Source organism: Hemitrygon akajei, chromosome 3, assembly GCF_048418815.1.
Source record: "Hemitrygon akajei chromosome 3, sHemAka1.3, whole genome shotgun sequence".
Lineage (NCBI taxonomy): Eukaryota > Metazoa > Chordata > Chondrichthyes > Myliobatiformes > Dasyatidae > Hemitrygon > Hemitrygon akajei.
Window position 1 is genome coordinate 156116116 of NC_133126.1, and position 26259 is coordinate 156142374.

Below are 26259 nucleotides of genomic sequence, written 5' to 3' on the forward strand. Positions count from 1 at the left end.
TGCAGAGACGATTTACTAGGATGTTACCTGGGTTTCAGCACTTAAGTTACAGAGAAAGGTTGAACAAGTTAGGTCTCTATTCATTGGAGCGTAGAAGGTTGAGGGGGGATTTGATCGAGGTATTTAAAATTTTGAGAGGGATAGATAGAGTTGACGTGAATAGGCTGTTTCCATTGAGAGTAGGGGAGATTCAAACGAGAGGACATGATTTGAGAGTTAGGGGGCAAAAGTTTAAGGGAAACACGAGGGGGTATTTCTTTACTCAGAGAGTGATAGCTGTGTGGAATGAGCTTCCTGTAGAAGTAGTAGAGGCCAGTTCAGTCGTGTCATTTAAGGTAAAATTGGATAGGTATATGGACAGGAAAGGAGTGGAGGGTTATGGGCTGAGTGCGGGTAGGTGGGACTAGGTGAGATTAAGAGTTCGGCACGGACTAGGAGGGCCAGAATGGCCTGTTTCCGTGCTGTGATTGTTATATGGTTATATAGGTCCAAGAGCCAGTTCTCATTGGGGATTGGTGGTGGAGTATCAGCAGCTTCAAATTCCTTGGGGTCAAAGCATCTGTCCATCACCAAGAAAGCATGACAGCACCTCTACTTTCTTAGAACTTCATGTAGATTCAGTATGTCACCTAAAACTTTGAGAAACATCTTTCAATGGATAGTGGAGAGTATCCTAACTAGTTACCGTGCCTGGAACATAAAGAACCACAGAGAGTGGTGGATACAGCCAAGTCCATTATAGGCAAAGCCATCCTCACCAGTGAGCACAGTTATAAGGAGCACTGTCACAAGAAAGCATCAACCATGACACCCATCATCCAAGCCATGCTCTCTTCCTGCTACCACCATCAAATAGGAGGTACAGGAGCCTAAGTCTCTATATGCAAAAGGCAAATTTGGTGAAAAATATATAGATACATATGTATATATATATATATATATATACACACACACACACACACACACACACACACACACACACACACACACACACACACACACACACACACACACACACACACACACACACACACATATATATATATATATATATATATACACACACATATATATACACACACACACATACACATATACATACACACACACGTTTGTGTGTATATATATATATATATATACACACACACATATAAATATACATACACACAGATTTTATTTCATATATTTTTCCCAAATTTGTCTTCTTTTGCACATTGATTTTCAGTCTTTATGTATAGTTTCTCATAAATTCTACTCTATTTCTTCATTTTCTGATAGATGTCTACAGGAAAATTAATTTCAAGTGGCATATATGTATTTTGATGATGTATTTATTTTGATTAACTCAATTTCCACAGATGTTTATATTATCAAATTTGAATACACGACCGTATTACTGAAATAGATGGTAGCTGTTTGAGATTTCAGTACTGATACAGCAACCGAATAGTCAGTGTGCCAATCTGAGAAAAAGCATTTTTATCTCGACTGCAAGATGATACTTCAGTCCTGTTATTTTTCTCTTTAATACCATTAGCATTTGCCCAACGCAGTAAAATTTTATGCGATAACTTACTGAATGTCTTTTATAAATCTAAATCTCTATGTTTACATGTTTTCCATTAATCATACCCCTTATTACATACTCAATCAATTTGTCAAACCCGATCTTCCTTTCAAAGAAACCATCTTAATTCTACTTGATTTTTTTATGATTTTCTAAATATCCTCTTTTTTTTCTTGGTAATGGATCCCAGCATTTCTCAATGACACTTAATCAAGCTCCCTTCATTCTCTCTAATTCTTTTCTTAAATTGAGAAGATATGTCTTTTTTGGTCTTCTGAGACCATTCCAGAAAGCAGAGAAGCAAGATCAAAGTTCAAAGTAAATTTATAATCAAAGAACATATATGTTACCATTATCAACCCTGAAATTCATTTTCTTGTGGGCATACTCAATAAATCCAATAACTATAATAGAATCATTGAAATACTGCACCAACAGGGCGGGCAATTAGCATGCAAAAGACAAACTGTGCAAATACAAAAGAATAAATAAAAATAATAAGAAGAATAATCAATAAATAAATATCAAGAACGTGAGATGCAGATTCCTTGAAAGTGAGTCCATAGGTTGTGGAAACAGTTCAGTGATGTGGCAAGTGAGGTTAAATTACCCTCTCTGGTTCAAGAGCCTGATGGTTTGAGTTGTAATAACTGTTCCTGAACCTGGTGGTGTGGCCCCTAAGCCTCCTGTACCATCTTTCTGATGGCAGCAGTGAGAAAAGATCTGGCCAATGTTTCTATTGTCCCTGCAATCATTTCTTTTAGCACAGTATATTGCAACCATCAGGTCTAGGAGAGTTGTTCTGTAAGCCTTTAATTTAATTAGTTTGCTGTGCATCTTTCTTTTAACAGTGATTATTTCATGTGGCTTTTAACCTGGATTTGCTATTCTTACTGAAATGGTTTCAGGATCTACCCCGAAAATAGTCACAAAAATTTTGCCAATATCCTCCAAGGAACTATTATTCAGCATTACTGTGCCCACAATCTTTATTTGTTTTTGCACTTCTTCTCAGATGATTCTCATCTCTTTCTGGACATTTTTGCTACTTTCAATAGTTTTTCAAATCTTCTGGCCTATAACTAATCTTCTTAGCAGTGTATCCCTTTTCTTTCAATTTAATACCAGACTTAAGCTTCATAGTTAATTATGGATGGACCATCCTTCACTATTTCTTAATGGTCATTGGTTGTAAATCCTCTGAAACCCCCATCTAACCCAGAAATACTGCAGCAATTCAAGGCAGCAACCCATCACCCCCTTTCTCAAGGGCAATAAGCTGGTCTTATGAGCAACACCCACATCCTGAAAATGGATAAATAAAATATGCAGCTGTAGCAGAAGCAGCACATGATGAACAATCAGCCAGTACAAATGACCGAAACAAAGGAGAGAAAGGTCTGCTTACTGCAGATACACTTCTTGGCGGTCTGGAGTCTGTCTGAAAGCTTTCCAGGTTTAAAGTCAATGAAAATTTCACTGAGTAATTCATTATATTACCTGACACAATTGAAAGACACAAACTCAAACAGTACATTAGAGAGGTGTTGTCTAATGCATCATACAGTTTAAAAATAGAAATCTAAGAACAACACTAATTTTGTTTTCAGCAAACTAATTTGCCATCTGCAGCATTTCACAAAACGAAACATAACTGAAGTGAATTAAACAAACATATTATTAATCACTTAACAAGTTAACACCTAATTTATTTGTAGTTTGTTTGCACTTCCTTTCGTTATTTTTAAATTATCATCTTTATTCTGTTAACTTGTAATATAAAAATAACTTTGAATATATTTATTAGTCTCTTGTGACTTCTTTTGTTGCTTCAAAACATTGCTATTTGCAAAACCAAACTGATCTTTGCACTTAATATTTTAAGCAAAGTATTAAGGCGAATTTTATGCTTTCTGCTTGAATCACTCAATAACTACAAGCAAAAATTATAAGCAAACCTCTGTTATTTAATTCTCTAATTTAACTAAGTAACTTTAATGGATACCATTTTAACAAAGGGGAAAGAAATTGGTGTTGAAGTTTGAACCAGAGTATACCAAAGATGATTGAGGGGCAGTTAACTAGAAATTCGAGTGCATCATGACGAGCGTGTTAGAAGCATGCCATAGTGCATTCCAAGGGCATTTTGCTCTTTCAAAGCCAGTTCGAAAAGTCAGAGACCTCACAGCTCAGTATTTGGGAAGGTGCTGCTCGGAGTTGAGAAGGAGCTGTTGCCAGTGGTAGGGGAGGCGACTGGCACTTAGTGCAAAGGGAACTGGAAAATGGAAGCACATCAGATGAAGGGGAGCCAGGAAGCATAATCCGTCAGAGGTTGTGGGGTGCAGGGGATGGATTAAGTTAGGTCAGGCAACAATTTGAGCATATTGCAGGGTTGTGGAGAATGATTAGAGATTGGGGTGTTCAGCACTGGAGAGGGTAGGCATAATGAGCACTGCCATCTCCCCCACCCAGGATAGAGATTTATAAACGGACTCACCTGGAGATGTCCCAATCTGACACTGTGTAAGTAAGGCCATGTTTTCCGGTGAGTTCCAAACAACGTGTGCCAAGGCATATGGGTGACTACCGCCAGGAAGTGACTAGTCATGTTCCTGGAGCGACATTAAATGACCTGGAAATAATTGTCATCGTGTATCACTCTTGGTTGGAAAAAAAAATCAATTTTCAGTTGCATAATGCTGAAAAAGCAGCATTGCAAAACTGAATTTCTAGTCGATTGAACTGAGGGCAAATTAATATCTGAAGGAAACGGGTTTGGACTCGGGAAGGAAAACAACTTTAATAATAGCTAGCGGGCTTTGAGCTGGGTAGGGAGTAGCTGCAACATTACAATTCTCTTTTATTATCTTCAATTATAAAGCACAGTTGAGCTGAAGGCATAAATAAATCATAAGACCTTAAGGTACGGGAGCAGACTTAGGCCATTTCATCCATTGCATATGCCCTGCCATTCAATCACGACTGATTATTTTTCCCCTCTTTTCTCAACCCCATTCTTCTGCTTTCCCCCGTAACCCTTATCCCCTTACCAATCAATAAACTATCAACTTACGTCTTAAATACACCATATGAACTGTCGTCCAGGGCAATATGTGGCAACAAATTCTCCAGATTCAACACCCTCCTCTGGTTGAAGAAGTTTCTTCTTACCTCAGTTCTAAAGGGATATCACTTTATTTTGAAACTGTGCCCCCAGATCCGAGGTCTGCTACTAGTGGAAGCGTCCTCTATACATCCACTCTATTTTACCCATTCACTATTACGTAGCTTTCAATTAGTTCCTCCCTCGTCCTTCTAAACTCCATCAAGTATGGGCCCAGAGCCATCAAATGCTTTTCACACTTTAAACCTTTCAATCTCAGGATCATTCTCTGGACCCTCTCCAAGGCCAACACATCTCTCCTTAGACATGTGTGTAATATCTTGGGAGGCACTCAGCAGGCCAGGAGGCATCTATGGAAAAGAGTGAACAGTCAACAGGCCGAGGCCCTTCATCAGTGCTGAGCTCCTCCAGCATTTTGTATCCGTCGCTTTGGATTTCCAGCATCTGCACATTTTCTCATATTTGTATTATATTGAAACTATTATTGAAGTATTGTTTAAAGAACATCAGCTTAATATTCCTGGTTATTTGATTTTCAGATGCAAGGGAGTAGGCGAGGGAAGGAGAGTCACCAATACTAATTCACAGAAAGAATTACAGCTGTGAGGATTGATGGGTTCAAAAGATCATCAAATCAAAAAGAGAACATCTAAGTATATTTGCAAGTAAAACAGAATGAAAACCAAAAACCTTTTTATATAAAAAGCATAATTAATGAAAAAGCAGAGTCTAATAGAGATCAAAATGGTCATACATGTTGAGATGGAGGATCCAATTATGATTCATAAAGAATACTTGCATTACCATCTTCTGCTTTGCAAAATGTAGTGGAAGATAATGAGTGTGAAATATTGTTTAGGTTAAACATAGTGAGAGAGAGTAGGCTAATTGGTTGAGCCTTGAAGCTGGATATGTCAGTATGCCTGGAGTAAATATATCCTAGGCTGCCAGGACCTAGGGCTTTCAATATTCACTCCTCCACTACACAAGGGCTGGAGGGCCACTGACATTGCATTGCTGTTTAATAAGGCAGGAAGGGATAAACTGACTATTTATCAGTCAGCTTTAAGTGGTATCAATTCTAAGGGACAAATGTAAACCCTTCATTTAGAAAGAAATGCATGGTAATCACTGGCAGCTAGGAAGTATCTGTTAAGGAGAAGTCTTTTGACACTACAAATTGAACTTTGAGCAGACAACAAAGCCAATGAAAATGATGCAGTAATAAATATTTATGATTTAGACATCAATGAAGACAAGACGATAAATGCAAACAAGGGCCATGTGAGGAGGAATGTTTCAGGCTGCAAGAGGATATTGATGCTCTTGTTATTTGGACAGAAAGATAGTTATTGCAATTCATATCAGAGAAGTGTGAGGCAATACACTTGCAGAGGTGTACCAACGCTAAGCAATACACAATAAATGCAGCTAACCAAAGACCTTGGAATGCAAGTCCACCAATCGCTAAAAAGTAGCAAGGACAGTCCATAAGATAGTTAAAATGGAATAAGCATCCTTTATTTTACTAACAGAGCATAGAGGCTTTGCAATAACTGTTGACACAATGCAGGCCACAGTTTGATCATTACGTACAGTTCTAGTCAACACACTGCGAAAGTTGAGATTACAAAGGCACCTTTGTATGGGGAGCTTTTACTAGGATGTTGACAGGACTGGCAATTTTTAGTTATGAAGAAAACAGCATAGAATGAGGTTGATTTTACTTTGTAATAAAGGAGATCAAATGGAGACGCAAATGAAATGTGTAAAACTGTGAGAGACATGGACAATAAACAGAAAGGACCTATTTCCTTTGGTATGATTGGGATGTGTCTTAAACTATGTACATCAAGATGAAACCTATTCAAAGTAAATTTATTATCAAAGTACATACAGTATACTGTATGTCACCAGATACAACCCTGATACTCACTTTCTTGCAGGCATTCTCAATAAATCCATAATAGAATAATAACCATAATAGAATCATCGATAGACCACGTGAACTTGGGTGTTCATCCAGTGAACAAAAGACAACTGCAAATTGACAAAGAAAAATAATAATAAACAAACAATATATGGAGAATATGAGATGAACAGTCCTTGAAAGTGAGTCCATAGGTTATGGGAACATTTGAATGCTGGGGCAAGTCATGTTGAGTGAAGAGATCCCCTTTGGTCCAAGAGTCTGAACCCGGTGGTGTGAGTCATAAAGTTTCTGTACCTTCTAGCAGCGGCAAGAAGAGAGCATATCCTGGGCAGTGGGAGTCCCTGATGATGAATGCTGTTTTTCTGAGACAACATTTCATGTGGGTAGGACTTTACCATGGTGGACTGGGCCGGATCCACTACTTTCTTCATCCCACCCCATCTGGTCTTCTCCTATCATTTTGGATTTCCCCCTCCCCCTCTTACTTTCAAATCTCTTACTATCTTTTTTTTTCAGTTAGTTCTCATGAAGGGTCTCGGCCGAAACGTCGACATTGCTTCTTCCTGTAGATGCTGCCTGGCCTGCTGCGTTCCACCAGCATTTTACACAATAGACAATAGGTGCAGAAGTAGACCATTCAGCCCTTCGAGCCTGCACTGCCATTCTGAGATCATGGCTGATCATCTACTATCAATACCCGGTTCCTGCCTTGTCCCCATACCCCGTGACTCCCCTATCCATAAGATACCTATCTAGCTCCTTCTTGAAAGCATCCAGAGAATTGGCCTCCATTGCCTTCTGAGGCAGTGCATTCCACACCCTCACAACTCTCTGGGAGAAGTTTTTCCTTAACTCTGTCCTAAATGACCTACCCCTTATTCTTAAACCATGCCCTCTGGTACTGGACTCTCCCAGCATCTGAAACATATCTCCTGCCTCTATCTTGTCCAATCCCTTAATAATCTTATATGTTGCAATCAGATCCCCTCTCAATCTCCTTAATTCCAGTGTGTACAAGCTTGTACAGCATGTGTTGCTTGAATTTCCAGCATCTGCAGATTTCTTCATGCCCACTACTTTCTGTAGGATCTTCCATTCAAGGGCATTAGAGTTTCTATCAGGCTGTGATGCAGTCAGTCAATATACTTTCCACTAGGTCCTCTGAAATAATAACACTGAGGAATTTAAAGTTGCCGACCCTCTCTACCACTGATCCCCCAATGAGGACTGGCTCATGGACCTCTGGATTCCTCCTTCTGAAGTCAATAATCAGCTCCTTGGTCTTATTGACTTTGAGTAAGAGGTCATTGATATGCCACCACTCAGACAGATTATCTATCCCTCTCCTATATGCTGAATTGTCAACACTTTTTGATTCTGCCTACGACAGTGGTGTTGTCAGCAAACTTGAAAGTGGCATTGGAATTGTGCTTAGCTACACAGTCATGTGTAAATCAAGTACAGCAGTGGACAAAGCACACAGCCCTGTGGTGCACCTATGCTGATGGAGATCGTGGAGGAGATGCTGTTGCCAACCCAAACCCCAAACTGACTGGGTCTGCAAGTGGGAAATCGAGGATCCAATTGCAAAAGGAGATATTGAGGCCCAGGATTTGAAGACTATTGATTAGTTTTGAGGGTATGATGATATTGAATGCTGAGCTTTAGTTGATAAAGGGAGCTCTTTGCTCATGCATCTCCCTGGTGCATGCTTCTTTGCTGTCTAGGTGTTCCAGGGTTGAGTGAAGAGCCAATGAGATGGCATCAGCTGCAGATCTGTTGCTCCAGTAGGCAAATTGGAATGGATCCAAGTCACCTCTCAGGCAGGAGTTGATATGTTTCAACTGGTGAAAAGAACGGCAACAGAAACAGTTTTTTAAAAAACCAGACTGTGGCAAAGATCTGGAAATCGCCACCTGAAATGCTGGGAGAAATAGAAAACCTCATCGTATTTAAAACTATCTGAAGTATATCCAAGAGGCATGGAGCATGTGCTGCAAAATGACACAAGCAGAGGCTTTTCAACTGCAATGGGTACAATGGTCTGAACAGTCTTCCGTATTATGCAATTTCTATGATTCAGTGAAATTCATCAAAAAACACCTGTAAATATATTTTATTTTTAATTTTATTCAGTAAATCTTTTGATCTATTATGCAAAAACTTAAAGTATTCAAAATGCACCTGCAGTCCTAAATTCAATGCGAGAAAAATGTTGGTATTTAAAGATAGAACAAAATTTTGGATAAGAAAGTAAAAATATGGGGTTAATAGTAGTAGTAGTAATAATAATCAAAATAAATAACAAAAGACCAACAAATTCACAATGGTAAATGTAGAAAATGCCAAGAAAAACCAGAAGCAATCTAACAGCTTAGGTCCTGCAATAGTTTAACTCAAGCTGATAACTCACACAGACACGATCAAATGGCAACTATCTCTCACCAAAACTTTGCTTTAAAAATGCAAACTCACACCCTACTATAAATACAAGCCTCATCCAGTTTCAGAGTCAGAAATCCCACGAATTATATTATGACCGATCCATTATTACAGATAGGATCTCCATAATAACCCTTCGGATACAATAATAGAGGATAAACAAACAACAACAACTTACTTAATAGATACAGTCATTCCAGGTACAAATAACTTACAGAATTCAGTAATAAACACCAGATATACTGTATGCTGAATTAAAAGAGGAAAGTGAAAGACTATGGAACATGAACAGGGTATACATTGTCCCATTGGTAATATCTACAACTGGTATCATCCCAAAGGCACTACATAATAGTATTAAACAATTAGGGTTACACAGCAGTTTCTATGTAAATCTTCAGAAAGTCACAATACTGAACACCGAGTCTGACAGTTCCTAGCAATTGAGAAATGAGCGTGCTTCTCTATGCCCGTACCTCGGGTTTTACCAGCTTGAGCTGAGAAAATACGTTTTTGTAATAATAATAAATAAACAAAATGATTGTCCAGGCTAATATGAAGGGAATATAAGATTTCATAAACAAATCATGCTCCAAAGACAGAAAACGGCTAACAAATGAGAAAACTATGTTGTTCAGTGCTGTAATAACATACTTGATTATACCAGGCCAAATAAATATTATTGTCTATGAAGCATGAAGATATTCTGTTAGAGTCCTGTCATTTTCCTTTGATGTCCTCAACACCAGAGTATACATATTTGTTAAAGAAAAACCCTGGGAATTTACAGGATGGATGAAAGGAATTTGAGAATTTCTCATTTCAGGAAGTTTCCTCTGTAATGAGACTCAAGTTGCAGATATTGATGAAGTAAGTTGATATAGATGCAATTCATCATTAAAATTGCATTATCTTAACCACTAGTTTATCTTATTCTGCTCATATTTCAAGTGGGAAGTACAGTGGATTCCGGTTAATTTGCCCATTGTTAATTGGGGCAGCCGTTTATTTGGGCCAACCCTTAAAGAATAAAAACTAATCAAGAAAATAGCTGGGATTCCCTTCTTTTTTTTGGGACACTATGCCGCTTAATTGGGGCAGAAGAATGTTGCTAAATAGTTTCTAACCAGCGTCAGACGCATTCACTTGAGTGGTTGCTGCACCACATTGTGCTTCGAGTAGTTTATAAATAGCATCAGTTGCGTGTGCTTGAGTTCAAAAAGCAGTGATTTTACTCTCTGATAGTTGACGAGAAATAAGCAGTAAGACAATTAAAAGCTGTTTTGCTCACTGAGGTTTCAAATATTCAGGCTTGGAGATGCAAGAAACAGCTGGGAGTGACAATGAAACAATTTCACCACATCAACAAGTTCAACTATGAAGTATTTGAAGGTATCGACAGTCATCTTGAATGTTGCAATGAGAATGAAGATTTGGAGGATGCAATTGTTGATAACATTGTGTGAAGGCCGTCCATTATCTGCACTAGGTGTCTGTGCTGATTTTGCACTGTTACAGTTAATCAAAAAGATACAGCAGTACATGCTGAATTCTTCCATCAATAACTGATACAGTTTTATAGCACCACAGTATTGCTAGTGTCCTTAAATTGTTCTGTATTTCATTTAAATTCATAATTTGCTAATCAATTAAATAGTAGTTTGCCTTTTTTATACATTTTTAACTATTTCCATGAAATTTCAGCTAACCGGGGCAGCTGGTAGTTGAGCCAAAGTTTTCTGATCCTCCTGTTTCCCAGCTAACTGGAATCCACTGTATGTGGAAAGTCCATTTCCTTTTCTTGGACTGCAGAATATACAAAGCATTTTGTAGCCCCTCATTATACAAAACCTACAGGATTCAAAATAAAGTCCTTTCAAGCCATTCTCTGCTTTTTGGCCAAGGAACAATTCTGAATTATAGCACTGTATTAATGTATATTATCACTGTAATAACAAAAAAAATGCTTTGGCTACGATGCACTTGGTAGATTACTACAAAGGACATTGGTATTGACCAGATACGTGAAGCTCATTATTTGAAATAGAAGAATATTTCATACCAGACTATATTTTGATGCATAAAATTACTACAAAATGCCTCTCTCTAGACACAGTGTGTAAGATGTGGTAGAAGCTTTTAAACATGATGTAATTTAGACAATGAGAAAATGAGATGAGGTAGTGGAACCAATGTACCATCCAAAAAGATAAGGAATTTTCATTTATATATCATTCAGTCAAATCCCTTGTGACCAAAGCATTTCACATTGATGAATTTACTTTATAAAGTGCAATATAATGAAAACATTAAAAATTTGCATGAAGTATCATATTAATAAATCTACACTGCACTACTAGAAAACTGTTCGCTTTCTCAAACTTTTCATTTGTAAAGTTTTCACACTACAGCTGCAGTGCTGACAATCAGCTTTATGAGAAACTTGTTTCAGAACGACAGATATCTGTTTTTGTGCCAGTTAGACAATTGTTAAACTCCTAAATTTGTTCTGAACTATCATGAGACCTGTAGAGGTAATTTAACTTCAGTTACATTTGCTAAAAATACAATATATTAGCACTTGCTTGCTGTAATCCGATTCAGTTCCCTTGAAGCTTATTAGGAAACCTAATTTTGAGAGGAGAGTATCACTGGCAAACATACACGTGCTGTGAATATGGCACCAGCAAATGAAGACAAATTGCTGGTCCGCTTTATTCCTAAATGTTTCCTGCGGTCAGGCCAATTATCCTGCTTTCATTGTTTACAACAGGACCTGGTCTGCATTCTCCTCAATCCCAGATAGATACATATTTTTAATATAATTTGGTGTGCTGTTCAACAAAATTCTGGTTCATCTGTGCCGAATTAGCTTTCATAATTTTCTCTAGTTCAAATGCTCAATTAGATCCATTCAGCACATTTATGCTGTGCCCACTCACATTATTCACCTTACCAAGCATTTTCTTGGTTGCAATGCATGCACCCATTTTTAAGTCAATGAGTTTTATTCAAAAAGAGACAATTGTTCTCAATTATTTAATGCACTTTTCCTTGACAACAATGATTTTCCCAAGCACTTCAGTCTTTTCCATTAAAAATCAGTAACAGATTTGCCCACAGATCCATCTATAATAGAAGTGAAGGCAATTAAATTTGAGGCACTGATAATTTTGTTTTAAAACTGTTGAAACCAAAAAAACATTTATTTTGGTCATTGTTTAGTGGAATGGCTTTTCTGAGGTGATTTTGGCTAAATCATACAGTCACACAAATAACTGGGGCACATCAGAGTGAGTACATTTTGGCCCAATTAAGTGGCTGGCCCAATTAATAAAAAATTCATGGAAATAGTTAAAAAGGTATAAAAAACACAAACTACCATTTAACTGAGAAATAATTTATGTATTTAAATTAAATACAGAACAAATTAGTGCACTATCAACACATCTACAATAAAACTGTATTAGTTCCTAGTAGTTATTGACGGAAGAATTCATCTAATGTATGCTGCTGTGTATGGGGTGTCCAGGGAGGGGCAACACCTCTGGTGAAGGGGCTTACCATGTACATTCTGTGGCAGCTCATTCAACTTTGGTCTCCGCAAGACACTCAGCTCTCACCCGCGGTTCCAAGTGGCTGTTTGCACGTGATCGCAGCTACAACAGGCAGGTTAAAGCAGGCGAGGAGAGCCGGCAGGCCTCACATCTGGTGAAATAAGAACATACCCGTCCAAGCATGTGAAGTCATCTCCATCGGACTGGGAGGATGAGATCAGTGAGATCCAGCAGCCAAGAAGGCAGTTCTGCAATGCTTTGTGGAGGGCTAAGGGCATGATAAGACACAAAGTAGTCATGGTTACCTAATGCAACCAAGGAAGACCCCAGTTTGTGACAACTCTTCATACCACTGGACCCGGACTTGAGGTCGACAGAATGTAACTGTCCCATTGCAACTAAGTTCCTACTTTTAAAACTTCCTCAGAGGTTTCACATTGAACATAATCTGCGCGGACACCTAGTCAGATAAGGGACTGCTTTCACGCAATGCTTTCAACAATTTCATTCTCCAAATCTTCATTTCACTGCAACATTCAAGATGATTTTCAATACCTTAAAATCTTTCAGAGTTCCTAACCTGAAGTAGTGAAATCATTTCATCTTCAGCCCTGGCAGTTTCTGGCATCTCCAAGCATGAGTGCTTGAAATTGCAGTGAGTGAAAGAGTTTGGAATTGTCTTACTGCTTATTTCTCACCAACTATCAGTGACAAATATCATTGCTTTTTGAACACACACTGCAACTGACACCATTTAAAAAGTGTTTGCTCTAAGCACAGTGTGGTGTTGAATGGCCAAGCACGTTCACGAGACTGATGCAAGCTAGAATCTGTTCGGCAGCAATCTCCTGTCCCAATTAAACAGAGTAGTGTCCCAAATAAACAAAAGGAATCCCAGCAATTTTCTCAATTAGCTTTTTGTTCTTAAGAGTTGTCTCAAATAAGCAGCCTCCCTGATTAAATGACAGACCTACTAACTGGAATCCACTGTATTCACTTATGAGCTCAGCTTCAATTAACCTTTGTAAAGCTATTCCAATTTATGCATACTTATAGTAAAGTTAAGAAGAATAATTTAATTCCAAATGAATCAATGATTCATTCAAATACAAGTCACATAAATTATGCATATATCAAGGAAATCATCATATCAGCTCCACAAAGGCTTTAATTTGGTTTTATCAGCTGAATTTATGAATAAAAGACCAACAAAATGTTTTTTGGCATCATCTGCCATAAACCGGAAATGTGTTATTGTTAAATAGTCTCTCTGAAATTCTAGTATTAATTCCTGGTAGTAAAGAAAGTGTTAGAACACTGAGATGAGATCTCACAATAAACCCTCTATTATAAGGAGCAGGCAGTTGATATTTGGAATTTTCCCCCACGTGAAGAACCCAGAAATAAATAAATTTTAAAAGGCTGTAATAGCTCAGAATTCTTGGTTAGAGATCCATAGTGAGACTGGTGACCAAACTAGTCTATCTGTTTCATTACCCTGCCTGATTCACTGAGAAATCATTCGTGCTCTTTTCTATATTTCGGACATTGAGAAAAGTATTTTAATATCAAAGGAATAATCAAATACGATGTTTATCTTCATGGTGCCAAGATTTCCTCTCCACATTGGCTGAGGCAATGCTCTTGTCTACATTCCAGTCAACTATCCCAGAAAGCAGCCGAGACCAAAAAAGTAAAACTCACCTGAGTAGGAAATTATATACAAATTAATGAATGCAGAGACTAACAAGGAAGCCTGGGTTTGACACACAAGACAGTGAAAAGTGGAGATTAAGATCACCTAGTCAGTTGGGCAGAAAATCCACCAAATTAAATTTAATCCACAGAACCGTCAGGCATAACAAAGCAAGGGAACGTACAATAGGCAGCAAAATAACTACCTGAGAAGGTGGTTGAAAAGATATTCAGGATTTTTCTTAAAAATTAAACCACAGATATAAGAGAAGGGAGGGTATGTGAACACAGCATCAGGCCGCAGCTTAAATACTGAGAATAGTTCTGGTAAATAAATAACTGCACAGGACAAAGTGCAGATAATTTTATGTGGACGTTTGTGTATCTGGAGAATTATAGTTCAGTGGTCACATTATTTGCAATTGGGCAGCATGGCTTGTTAGGCTGTTACCTTACAGTATCTCTAAACAAAAATAAGCTACTGTTGTTTTCTTTGAAACAAATGAGAGAAAATGTACCTGAAAGTGCTTAAAAATTGTAAGAGAAACCAATTTCCTTTGGTAGAAATATCAAAAATAGAATGGTTAGAAAAATAGAATAGAATATGGTTCCTCTGCCTTATTTAAGTTTGCTGATGACACCACTGTTGTTGGCCGAATCAAAGAAGGTGATGAATCAGCACATAGGAGGGAGATTGAAAATCTGGCTGAGTGGTGTTACAACAACCTCTCACTCAGTGTCAGCAAAACTTCAACCATGTGACTTTGGACAAGACACTACCTGCTTTCTCCCAGTACGTGGATTGTTACACCAGGGGTAACAGGACTATTGACCTGCTGTATGCAAACATACAGGATGCATATAGTGCATCCCCGCTGCCTGCACTGGGGAAAGCTGATCACAACCTGGTTTTGTTACAGTCAAGATATAAATCAATTGTGATGAGGCATCCCACTACCACACGCTCTTTCAGGAAGTGGACTCCTGAAGCTGAACAGGCCCTGAGAGACTGCTTCGGTACTACTAACTGGGATGTACTGCAAGGGGGGGGGGGGGCGTTGAGGAGGTCACTGAATGCACAACGGACTATATTAACTTTTGTGTGGATGCCGTTGTCCCTGTTAGAACTGTTCGCTGCTATCCCAATAATAAGCCCTGGATCACTAGTCACATCAAAGGCCTCCTAAACCAGAAGAAGAGGGCCTTTAAAGATGGTGATCGGTTGGAGCTTAAAAGAGTTCAGAAGGAACTCAGAGTACAGATAAGGGGGGCAAAGGAGCAGTATAGGAGAAAGTTAGAACAAAAGCTGCAGGAAAAAAGCATGAAGGAGGTGTGGGATGGGATGAAGATCATCACCGGATGTGGTGCAAAGCGGGGGGCAAACATAAGTGGAGATGTGGAGAAAGCGAACCAGCTGAACAACTTCTTCAACAGGTTCGACAGCACAATCTCACCCTCACTGCAGAACTCCACACCAGGCTTACTTCCCTCACAGGAAAATATCCACTCACAGGAGACCTGGCCCACACCCAGGTTTACGGCTGCACAGGTGGAAGGTCAACTGAGGAAGATCTGTACCAGCAAGGCGGCTGGACCGGATGGAGTTTCCCCACGATTACTGAGGGCCTGTGCGACTGAACTGGGAGAACCACTACAGCGCATCTTCAACATGAGTCTAGATCAGAGAAGAGTACCCAGACAGTGGAAAACATCTTGTATTGTCCCGGTACCGAAGAAACCACAACCAAAGGAGTTGAATGACTTCAGACCTGTTGCCTTGACGTCGCACGTGATGAAGACCATGGAGCGGCTGATAATACAGAATCTGAGGCCACAAACCAGGCACGCCCGGGATCCGCTTCAGTTTGCGTATAAGGAGAAGGTGGGAGTGGAGGATGCTATCACGTATTTGCTGCACAAATCACTCTCTCACCTAGATGGGGTCAGTTGTGCTGTGAGGATTACATTCCTTGACTTCTCTAGTGCCTTTAATACCATCCAGCCCAAGATCTTAAAGCACAAACTAACGGAGATGGGAGTAGACTCTCACATGGTGGATTGGATAGTGGACTACTTGACAGATAGACCTCAGTATGTGCGGTTGGGAGACTGTAGGTCTGACACAGTGGTCAGCAGCACAGGAGCGCCACAGGGAACCGTACTCTCTCCGGTCCTGTTCACCCTGTACACATCTGACTTCCAATATAACTCGGAGTCCTGCCATGTGCAGAAGTTCGCTGATGACACGGCCATAGTGGGGTGTGTCAGGAATGGACAGGAGGAGGAGTATAGGAAACTGATACAGGACTTTGTGATATGGTGCAACTCAAACTACCAGCGTCTCAATGTCACCAAGACCAAGGAGATGGTGGTGGACTTTAGGAGATCTAGGCCTCATATGGAGCCAGTGATCATTAATGGAGAATGTGTGGAGCAGGTTAAGACCTACAAGTATCTGGGAGTACAGTTGGACGAGAAGCTAGACTGGACTGCCAACACAGATGCCTTGTGCAGGAAGGCACAGAGTCGACTGTACTTCCTTAGAAGGTTGGCGTCATTCAATGTCTGCAGTGAGATGCTGAAGATGTTCTATAGGTCAGTTGTTGAGAGCGCCCTCTTCTTTGTGGTGGCGTGTTGGGGAGGAAGCATTAAGAAGAAGGACGCCTCACGTCTTAATAAGCTGATAAGGAAGGCGGGCTCTGTCGTGGGCAAAGTACTGGAGAGTTTAACATCGGTAGCTGAGCGAAGGGCGCTGAGTAGGCTACGGTCAATTATGGAAAACCCTGAACATCCTCTACATAGCACCATCCAGAGACAGAGAAGCAGTTTCAGCGACAGGTTACTGTCGATGCAATGCTCCTCAGACAGGATGAAGAGGTCAATACTCCCCAATGCCATTAGGCTTTACAATTCAACTGCCAGGACTTAAGAACTTTTTTTTTAAAGCTATTATTAATGCTTTTTGAGTTAGTGATTTAGATGCATATCATATTATTACTGAGTTAAGTATTGTATGTAATGAGTTTTTGCTACAACAAGTGTATGGGACATTGGAAAAAATGTTGAATTTCCCCATGGGGATGAATAAAGTATCTATCTATCTATCTATCTAAACTGAGGTTTATAAGCCAGTCCTCATCTGGGGATCAGAGGTGGAGAGGTTCAGTAACTTTAAATTCCCTGCCGTTACCATTTCAGAGAATCTATCCTGGGCTCAGCACACAAGTGCCATTACAAGGAAGGCTTGGCAGCACCTCTACTTTGTTAAAAGTTTGCAAAGATTTGGCAAGACATCTAAAGCTTTGACAAACTTCTATAGATGCGCGGTACTGAGTATGCTGACTTGTTGCATCACGGCCTGGTATGAAAGCACTAATGCCTTTGAACAGGAAAGCCTACCAAAAGTAGTGTATACTGCCCGGTCCATCAGGGGTAAAACCCTTCCCATCGTTGAGCAGATCTTCAAGGAGTGCTGTTGCAGGAAAGGAGCATCCATCATCAGGAAACCTGAATCTCACCCCACCCCCCCCCCCCCCACCAAACAGGCTATGCTCTCTTTTCATTGCTGCCATCAGGGAGGAAGTACAAGAGCCTTAGGTCCCACACCAGCAGATTCAGGAACAATTATTTCCCCTCAACCATCAGCCTCTTGAACCATAGGGGATAACTTCCCTCACCCAAAACTGAACTGATTCCACATCCTATGGCCTTGCTTTCAAGGACTCCAACTCATGATCACAGTATTTATTGCTCATTTATTAATTTTTTTCTTGTTTTATATTTGCAGTTTGTCTTCTGCACATCGGTTCTTCATCCATCTTTGTTGTGTACAGTTTTCAATGATTCCATTGTGTTTTTTTTTGTATTTACTGTGAATGTCCACAAGGAAATGGAAGTATATGTTGATAAATATGTACTTTGATAATACATTTACTTTGATGAAAGGTTTGAGGGAGATGAAGAAATTCAAACCCTGGTGGAATTCACAAGTAAAAGCCAGTGCTTCCAGGGCAAGTACTCCTGGACCAGCAAGGACATTTCCTTCACCCACAATGAAAAGGAGGCTGCCTGCTGACACTTGGGTGGAAGTTACAAGGCAACAATGCAGTGTGGGGCAATGGATCCAATTCTGAAGGCAGCCCAATGGGATAAAACTTGATTCTAGTTCTGGTGGTCACAATGTCTTTGAAAGTCCCCTTTCAAAGGAACTAATGCTCTCTGTGGTCATTGTTCACTATTCCTTCTGTACCGTTCTCACAGCCGTCCCATATAGCCACTGAAGATGTTGCACTTGTACCTTTTCCCCTCCCAACTCCCTCGGACCCCTGCATTTCTTTGTTATGAAATCTCTACTTGTAATTAAACATCCTCCATTAAGTGTTCTGCTATGTTGGAGAAACGAAGCACATATTGCTTTACTCGATGCCTCTGTTTTGTTCACATGGGTGATCCTGAGCTTTCAATTTCTTGTCATTTTAACTCTCCATTCTATTTCCATTTTAACATCCGTCTTTACCAACTTACACTGCTCCAATAAAGTTTAACATAGCTAAAGGACAGCATCTCATCTTCCATCTAGCTGCGTTACAATCCTCCGAAATCACCACTTAATTTAATAATTTGCGATCACCAGCCTTTCCAGTTTGTGTCAGATTTTGGCCAGTTCAACCCATAACATTAACTCAGTTCTTCTCCACAACTGCCGTCTGACCTCATGTTTGTAATGAAGCAAAAGGAAGCCCTGCCCATCGAGTTCCCAGGCAACCAGTTCGAATTGTTTCATCCTCCTTTCTTTAGTTCTCTGTACCCCTGGAACTCTCATTCACATGCCAATCAACTCCCCTTTCTTTTTGCAAACAATCTACACAGAAGAATAATTTACAGTCACCAGTTAATCAACTAGCAGCGTTTAGGATGTGGTAATAAAGAGAATTCAGGGGAAACACATGGTCATGGAGAGAATGAGCAAACTCCTCATGTTACTTCCGACATCTGCAGCATCTTCTTTTTCTTCCCCCCTCCCCATTTTAATTTCCCTTTACTCCCCTCCAGTCAACTGTGTTTGACCAATCTTCACTGATCTCTCTGTTTGTTTGAAAAGTGTTGTGTCTGTGTGTCCACGTAGCTTGGTGTTAAACCTTTGCAGCGGAGCCCAAACTTCAGTCATCTTCGACTTCCTTGCCACCTGACCAGGACCTCGGTATCAAGACTGTGTGACTTGCTGCTTATTATGGCCAGATCCCGACAAATGCATCCCATTAGTGTCATTCCTTTTACCTCCTGTAGTACTGGACTCGAATGTCCATACACTCATCTTAGGTTTTTGTGTCACTTACTAACATTGATTTACAACAACCAATAAGCACACCTTTGCGATGAGATAGGAAGATGAAGCACCCAGCAGATACCCGTGCAGGCATGCTGATGACATGCAGACTCCACAATGACAGCACCCAAGATCTGGATCAAACCAACTGCTGCATCAGTGCCACCTTGAAGCTGTTATGCACGTTAAAAGAATCTTTGCCCAGGTTCCTTGGAGTGGAAGGATATTGTTCTCGTTCCTGAGGGACCGTGTAAAAGGACCAGTGGTGGCAGGAAAATCCAAGTCATGACAACTCCTCCCACTGGCAGAGCCACTTATCACTGGAACAAGTAGAAATCTTGCCTGCGAGTCACTGCTTCACTTTCAAAGATGTGACAGCTCCAACAGAATGGCCAAGAAATCAAACACCAGTAAGAGTTGTGAAAGGTGAAGCTCTTGTCCTCGCACCTGCTACTTGATTGACAAATCACCTTTACAAGCAGCCTAGCTTAGCACAAGATGTGCTTTCATCTCCCTTGTCTGTATTAAAGCACAATACATCTGTGCTGGCAAGTAGGCAAATTGCAATTTCAAAAGGGAAGATCAGTCCTTAAACAAGTTTCGGACCTTGCTTCTGGAATTAATTGAATCTACACAGATCCTGACAGTTAGTAATTTCAAAGTGACAAGTTCAGCGTTTTCTCATTGTGTTTAGCAAAGCACAACTTCTAGACGCATCAATAAAATTGCTGCATGTCTTATTGGCTGCCTCACTGCTGCTGAAATTAATCTTTGCTGCAATGCCAGATTACTCCAAGACTCTACAAGTTCCAGCATTGATAGAAATGTATCATGATGTTTACTGACAGGACTTGTTTGCTAAGAGTGGATCAATCAGACATCAATTATAACAGGTGTAATGTGCCCGAGTTAAAATGAAGCTAGGCTAATTTCAATAAGTCATTGGAACCACAAAGAAATGATAGAAATACAAGGCAAAAAAAAAAAAAAAATTCCCGGATCCTTTTTGGGAAAGTCAATGGATTCCTGCTGTGGTGACTTTGTGACATGAACTGAACCCTTTCAGCGATTAAGATTAAATTTGCTTTTAACAAAATGAATAGAGCTGCAATTTTAAACACATCATCACTCCAGAGAAGAGACACATAAGTGACTGCAGATGCTGGAATTCAGAGCAAATGATCTGCTGGAGACACTTGGCGGGTTCAGCAGCATCCGCGGGAGGAGAGGAATTGTCAACATTTCAGCTTGAAACCATGCAGCACGAATCAGGGTGGAGAGCTGAGATGGCTGGTATAAAGAAAAGAGAAGTGGTGAGAAACAAGTCTGAGGTGATTGGTGAACTGAGGGGAGTTTTAAGACAACAGATAGGTGGTGCGAGGTAGGGGAGTAAAGCTAGAGTTGGGATGTGGCAGCAAGTGAAAGATAAATGAGACAAATAAAGAGATAGGGGGAGGAATATCAATTGATTGAGATACCGTGTGGAATAGGTCTTTCTGGCCCGTCAAGCCACACCGCCCCAATTTAAATTGAGCCTAATCACAGGACAATTTACAACGATCTTTAACCAACCAACCAGTACATCTTTGGACTGTGAGAGGAAACCAGATCACCCAGAGGAAACCTACGCAGTCATAGGGAGAACCTCCTTACGGGCCGGGCAGGAATTGAACTCAAGTTGCCTGTAAAGCACTGTGCTAGCCACTACACTACACTAACCACTACACTATGCTGCCCTTGGGCGGTGTGACAACTGCAGGAAGGCAATAAGAAGGAACACAAATGCCGTATTCTGACGAGTAAAGGAGGTGAAAAAGGGAAGAGGTTAATGGCATCTGGCACTAGAACCAGACAGGGGAGGGAGGGTGGGTGGGGTGAACTCTGTGTGTAGTGGGTGAATGGAACTAGGAGTGGGAAGAGGAATGACAGATGGAGTGGGTGGGGTGAACTCTGTGTGTAGTGGGTGAATGGAACTAGGAGTGGGAAGAGGAATGACAGATGGAGTGGGTGGGGTGAACTCTGTGTGTAGTGGGTGAATGGAACTAGGAGTGGGAAGAGGAATGACAGATGGAGTGGGTGGGGTGAACTCTGTGTGTAGTGGGTGAATGGAACTAGGAGTGGGAAGAGGAATGACAGATGGAGTGGGTGGGGTGGGAGGACGACTTTACCTAAAACTGGAGAGCTCAAAATTCATGCCCTTAGATTCTGGACTACTCAGGTGGAATACGTGGTGTGATGAGGTGGGCCTCATCCTGGCAGTGGAGAAAGCGAAGGGTTGACAGGTCGGTATAGGAATGGGAAGGGGAATTGAAATGGCATTCGATGGGAGCTCAGGACTGAGCCCAAGTTCTCTGTGAAATTGTAGTCCAGTCTGCACTGGATCTTGCTCATGGAGAGGAGACCAAATGCAGTAGACAGATTCAGAGGAGGTGAAATTTTGCTTCACCTGAAGGCTGTTTTGGTCCTAGGACAGTGTAAGAAGTGTTACACCCCGTGCAAGGGCATGACGAAATGCCAGGGTTATCAGTTTTATATATGGGACCAGAAGAAAAAGGGATAGATGGGGTAAGATGAGAAGACCAGGAGTGGTCCCTGCAGAAGGGGAGGGGTGGGAAGAGGACGTGGCTAGTAGTGGTATCTTGTTGTAGCTGGTTGAAATGGTTAAAAGTAGCATTTGTGGATGTGGGAAACTCTCTCTGTTCCATCTTTAACAGATTTCTCTCTCAACCACCCTACCCAAGTGTCATACCAGAGAAAATAAAACACTGGATCTATTGTATGCAAATATTAAAGATGCATACAGCTCCACAGCTCTCCCCCCAGCTTGGAAGATCAGATCATAACCCGGTTCACCTCATGCCCTTCTACAAGCCCAAAGTACTGCAACAACTGGCTACCACCAAGATAGTAAAGAAATGGTCTCTCGAGGCCATCAAGGCCTTGAGATTATTGACTGGAATGTGCTTTGTAAGCCAGACGGGGAGGACATCAACAGACTTACTGACTGCATCACTGGCTACATCAACCGCTATGCGGACACTGTAATACCATCCAGGAGTCTTTGAAGTTTCCTTAACAACAAACCATGGGTCACCAGTGACCTAAAGGCTCTTCTCAATCACAAAAACAGAGCCTTTAGATGGGGAGACAGGGAGGAATTGAAACGTGCAGAGGGAACTAAAGGAGAAGATCAAGGGGGCTGAAGAGGAATATAGGAGACAGCTGGAGAACTGGCTTGGGCAGAGTGTGGAGAGGCATGAAGAACATCACTGGCTTCAATCAGTCTAGCTGCAGAGCCTTGAAATGCAGCTGTGAATGGGTAAATGAGTTAAACCAATTGAAGAATAGGTTTGACAACTGCCCTCCCGTTCACACCCCCTCAGCACACTAGTCCAGGTGCTGAAGCATCAATTCTCCCTCAACACCAACGCCTCCCCTGCTCCTCCGGTTAAACACGGGGATAAACAACACAGGCTACCCCTGTCTACATCCCCTCCTTACCCTACACCTACCATCCACACCTCCACATACCAACTGCCATCGTCCTGATCTTCACCTCCCTCAGCCTCCACCTTCCACCAACTCCCCAGTCATCACCCTCACTACTGAGCAGGTGAGAAGGGATGTGGGGAAACTCAGACACAGCAAAACATTGGGACCAGATGATGTGAACCCCGAGGTCCTGAGTGTCTGTGTCGAGTTCTCCAGCATATTCTCAATCAGATTCTCAGCCTGGAAAGGGTCCCGAGTGTGTGGAAAACATCATGTGTGGTCCCAGTACCCACAAAGGGCCAATCAAAAGACTTTAATGAGTACAGTCCAGTGACCCTGACTTCACACATCATGAAGGCCCTAGAGAGTGTGGTCCTGGTGTGCTCAGCTTCAAGCCCTGATCAGATCAGCTCTCGAACACCTGTGGTGTGCCTATAGAGTCGATGATGCTGTCATCTTTCTGCTGAACAGAGCCTACTCCCAATTGGATAAGCAGGGCAACACCATGAGGATCATGTATTTTTGATTTCTCAGATGCCTTCCATATCATGCAGACCTCATTCCTGGGGCTCCGTTCAATGCAGGTTGGCACTTCCATTGTATCCTGGGCAACTGACTACCTGACTGGCAGACCACAGAGCTGTGTGTCAGACATGGCTATAAGCAGCACTGGGGCCCCACAGGGAACTGTATTGGCTCCCGTCCTGTTTACACTGCAAACCTCAGCCTTTAGAGAAAACACTGAGTCATGTCATCTGCAGAAATTCGCTGATGACCCAGCAACAGTTGGGTGTATAAAGAGAGGATGGAGGATGAAGTCCTGGTGGAGACTTTGTCAAATTGTACAAGCTGAATCATCTTCAGCTCAACCTCAGTCAGACAAAGGAGATGGTGATGGATTTAGGAAGATTAAGCCTGCACTGCTCCCTGTTACCACTGATGGTGAGGACGTCGATGTGGTGAGGACCTGGGGTTGCATCTGGACAACAGACTTGAGTGGGGCACCAACACAGAGGCTGTGTACAAGAAGGGGCAGAGTTGCCTCTACTTCCTGGGGAGTCTGAGGTTCTTTGGAGTACGCAGGCCTCTCTTTCACACGTTGTACCAGTCTATTGTCACCAGTACAATCTCTATGCTGCTTTGGTGTGCAGAGGCAAAGGCATCAACACGAGTGATGCCAACAGGCTCAATAAACTGATTAAGAAAGGCTGGCTCTGGAATAGGAGTCAAACTGGATACACTGGAGCCTGTGGTAGAACAAAGGACTCTATGGAAAATCCTGGCAATTCTGGAAAATTTTTCTCACCCTCTGCATGCCACCTTGAACAGAGGAGCACTTTCAGTAATGGTTAAAGACAACTGCGCTGATCCAAAGAGCGCTATTTGAGGTCATTCTTGTCCTTGGCCATTAGGCTCTATAATGAGCCAATCTTTAGCCAGGGAAGTGATGACCCCTTCCTGTTAGACTGTTTGAGGTAACTTATTTTTTATTATTCTTTCCACTTCTCTTCTAATATTTTTATATCAATGTGCTGGAATAACCACATAATCATATAACCATTTCCGCCCTTCTAGTCCGTGCCGAACGCTTACTCTTACCTAGTCCCACTGACCCACACTCAGCCCATAGCCCTCCATTCCTTTCCTGTCCATATACCTATCCAATTTTACTTTAAATGACAATACCGAACCTGCCTCTACCACTTCTACTGGAAGCTCGTTCCACACAGCTACCACTCTCTGAGTAAAGAAATTCTCCCTCATGTAACCCTTAAACTTTTGCCTCCTAACTCTCAACTCATGTCCTCTTGCTACTGTATGGTTATTGGTAATGCTACTGTGACACTAATTTCCTCTGCGATCAATAAAGAATCTATGAAAGAAGAAGTACGAGAAGCAGAGGGTGGTCTCCATCAACCACTGCACAGGGAAAGCCCTGCACAGAGCCCAGATGGAAGTTACGTACAGGCCTCCAAATAGTAGCCAGGGTGTGAGCTACAAATTACAATGAGAGATAGAAAGAAAAGGCATGTCAAAAGGACAATGTTAGGATAGTCATGGAGAACTTCAATATGCAGGTAGATTGGGAAAATCAGGACAGTGCTGGATCCTAAGAGAGGGAATTTGTAGAATGCTTACAAAATGGTTCTTTAAAGACCTTGTGGTTGAACCCACCAGGAAAATGGCAATTCTGGATTGAGTATTATGTAACAAACTGAATTTGATTAGGGAATTTAAGGTAAAGGAACCCCAAGGAAGCAGTGATCATAATATGATACAAATTAACCTGCATTTTCAGAGGGAGAAGCTAAAATCTGATGTATCAGTATTACAGTGGTGTACAGGGAATTACAGAGGCATGAGAAGAGTTGGCCAAAGTTGATTGGAAGGGAACACTAGCAGGGATGATGGTAGAACTGCAACGCCTGGAGTTTCTGATAGCAATTTGGAAGGTGCAGGATAGCTACATCCCAAAGTAGAAGTATTCTAAAGGCAGTAATATGCAAACATAGTTGACAAAGCCAACATAAAAGCAAAGGAGAGGGTGTATAATAGAGCAGGAATTAGTGGGAAGTTAGAGGATTGGGAAAATTAAAAAGCAATAAAAGGCAACTAAAAAGGCAGGGGGAGGGGGAAGATGAAATTATAAGGTAAACTGGCCAACAATATCAAAGAGGAGAACTAAAGTTTTATCAGATATATAAAGAGTAAAATAGAGGCAAGAGTAGAAATTGGACTGCTGGAAAATGATGCTGGAGAGGTAGCAATGGGAGACAAGAAAATGGTGGATGAAATGAACAAGAATTTTGCATCAAGCTTCACTGTGGAAGACACTGCAGTATGCTGGAAGTTCGAGAGTGTCCAAGGGCAGAAAGGAGTGCAGTTGCTATTACAAGGGAGGTGGTGTTTGGGTAGACAAGTCACCTGGACCAGATGATGTACACCCCAGTATTCTGAAAGAGGTATCTGAAGAAATTGTGGAGTTATTAGTAATGATCTTTCAAGAATCACTGGACTTTCAATTGATTCTGGAGGACTGGAAAATTGCAAATGTCACTCCACTCTTCAAGAAGGGTTGGGTTCAGAAGAAAGGAAAGTACATGCCAATTAGCCTGACCTCAG

General features: G+C 41.2%; 1 protein-coding gene across 7 annotated transcripts in view; it reads right to left on the minus strand.

Moving 5' to 3' along the window:
- pex5la (peroxisomal biogenesis factor 5-like a) overlaps positions 1-26259 on the minus strand; it is a 171855-nt gene that overhangs the window by 70238 nt on the left and 75358 nt on the right. The window lies entirely within an intron of this gene.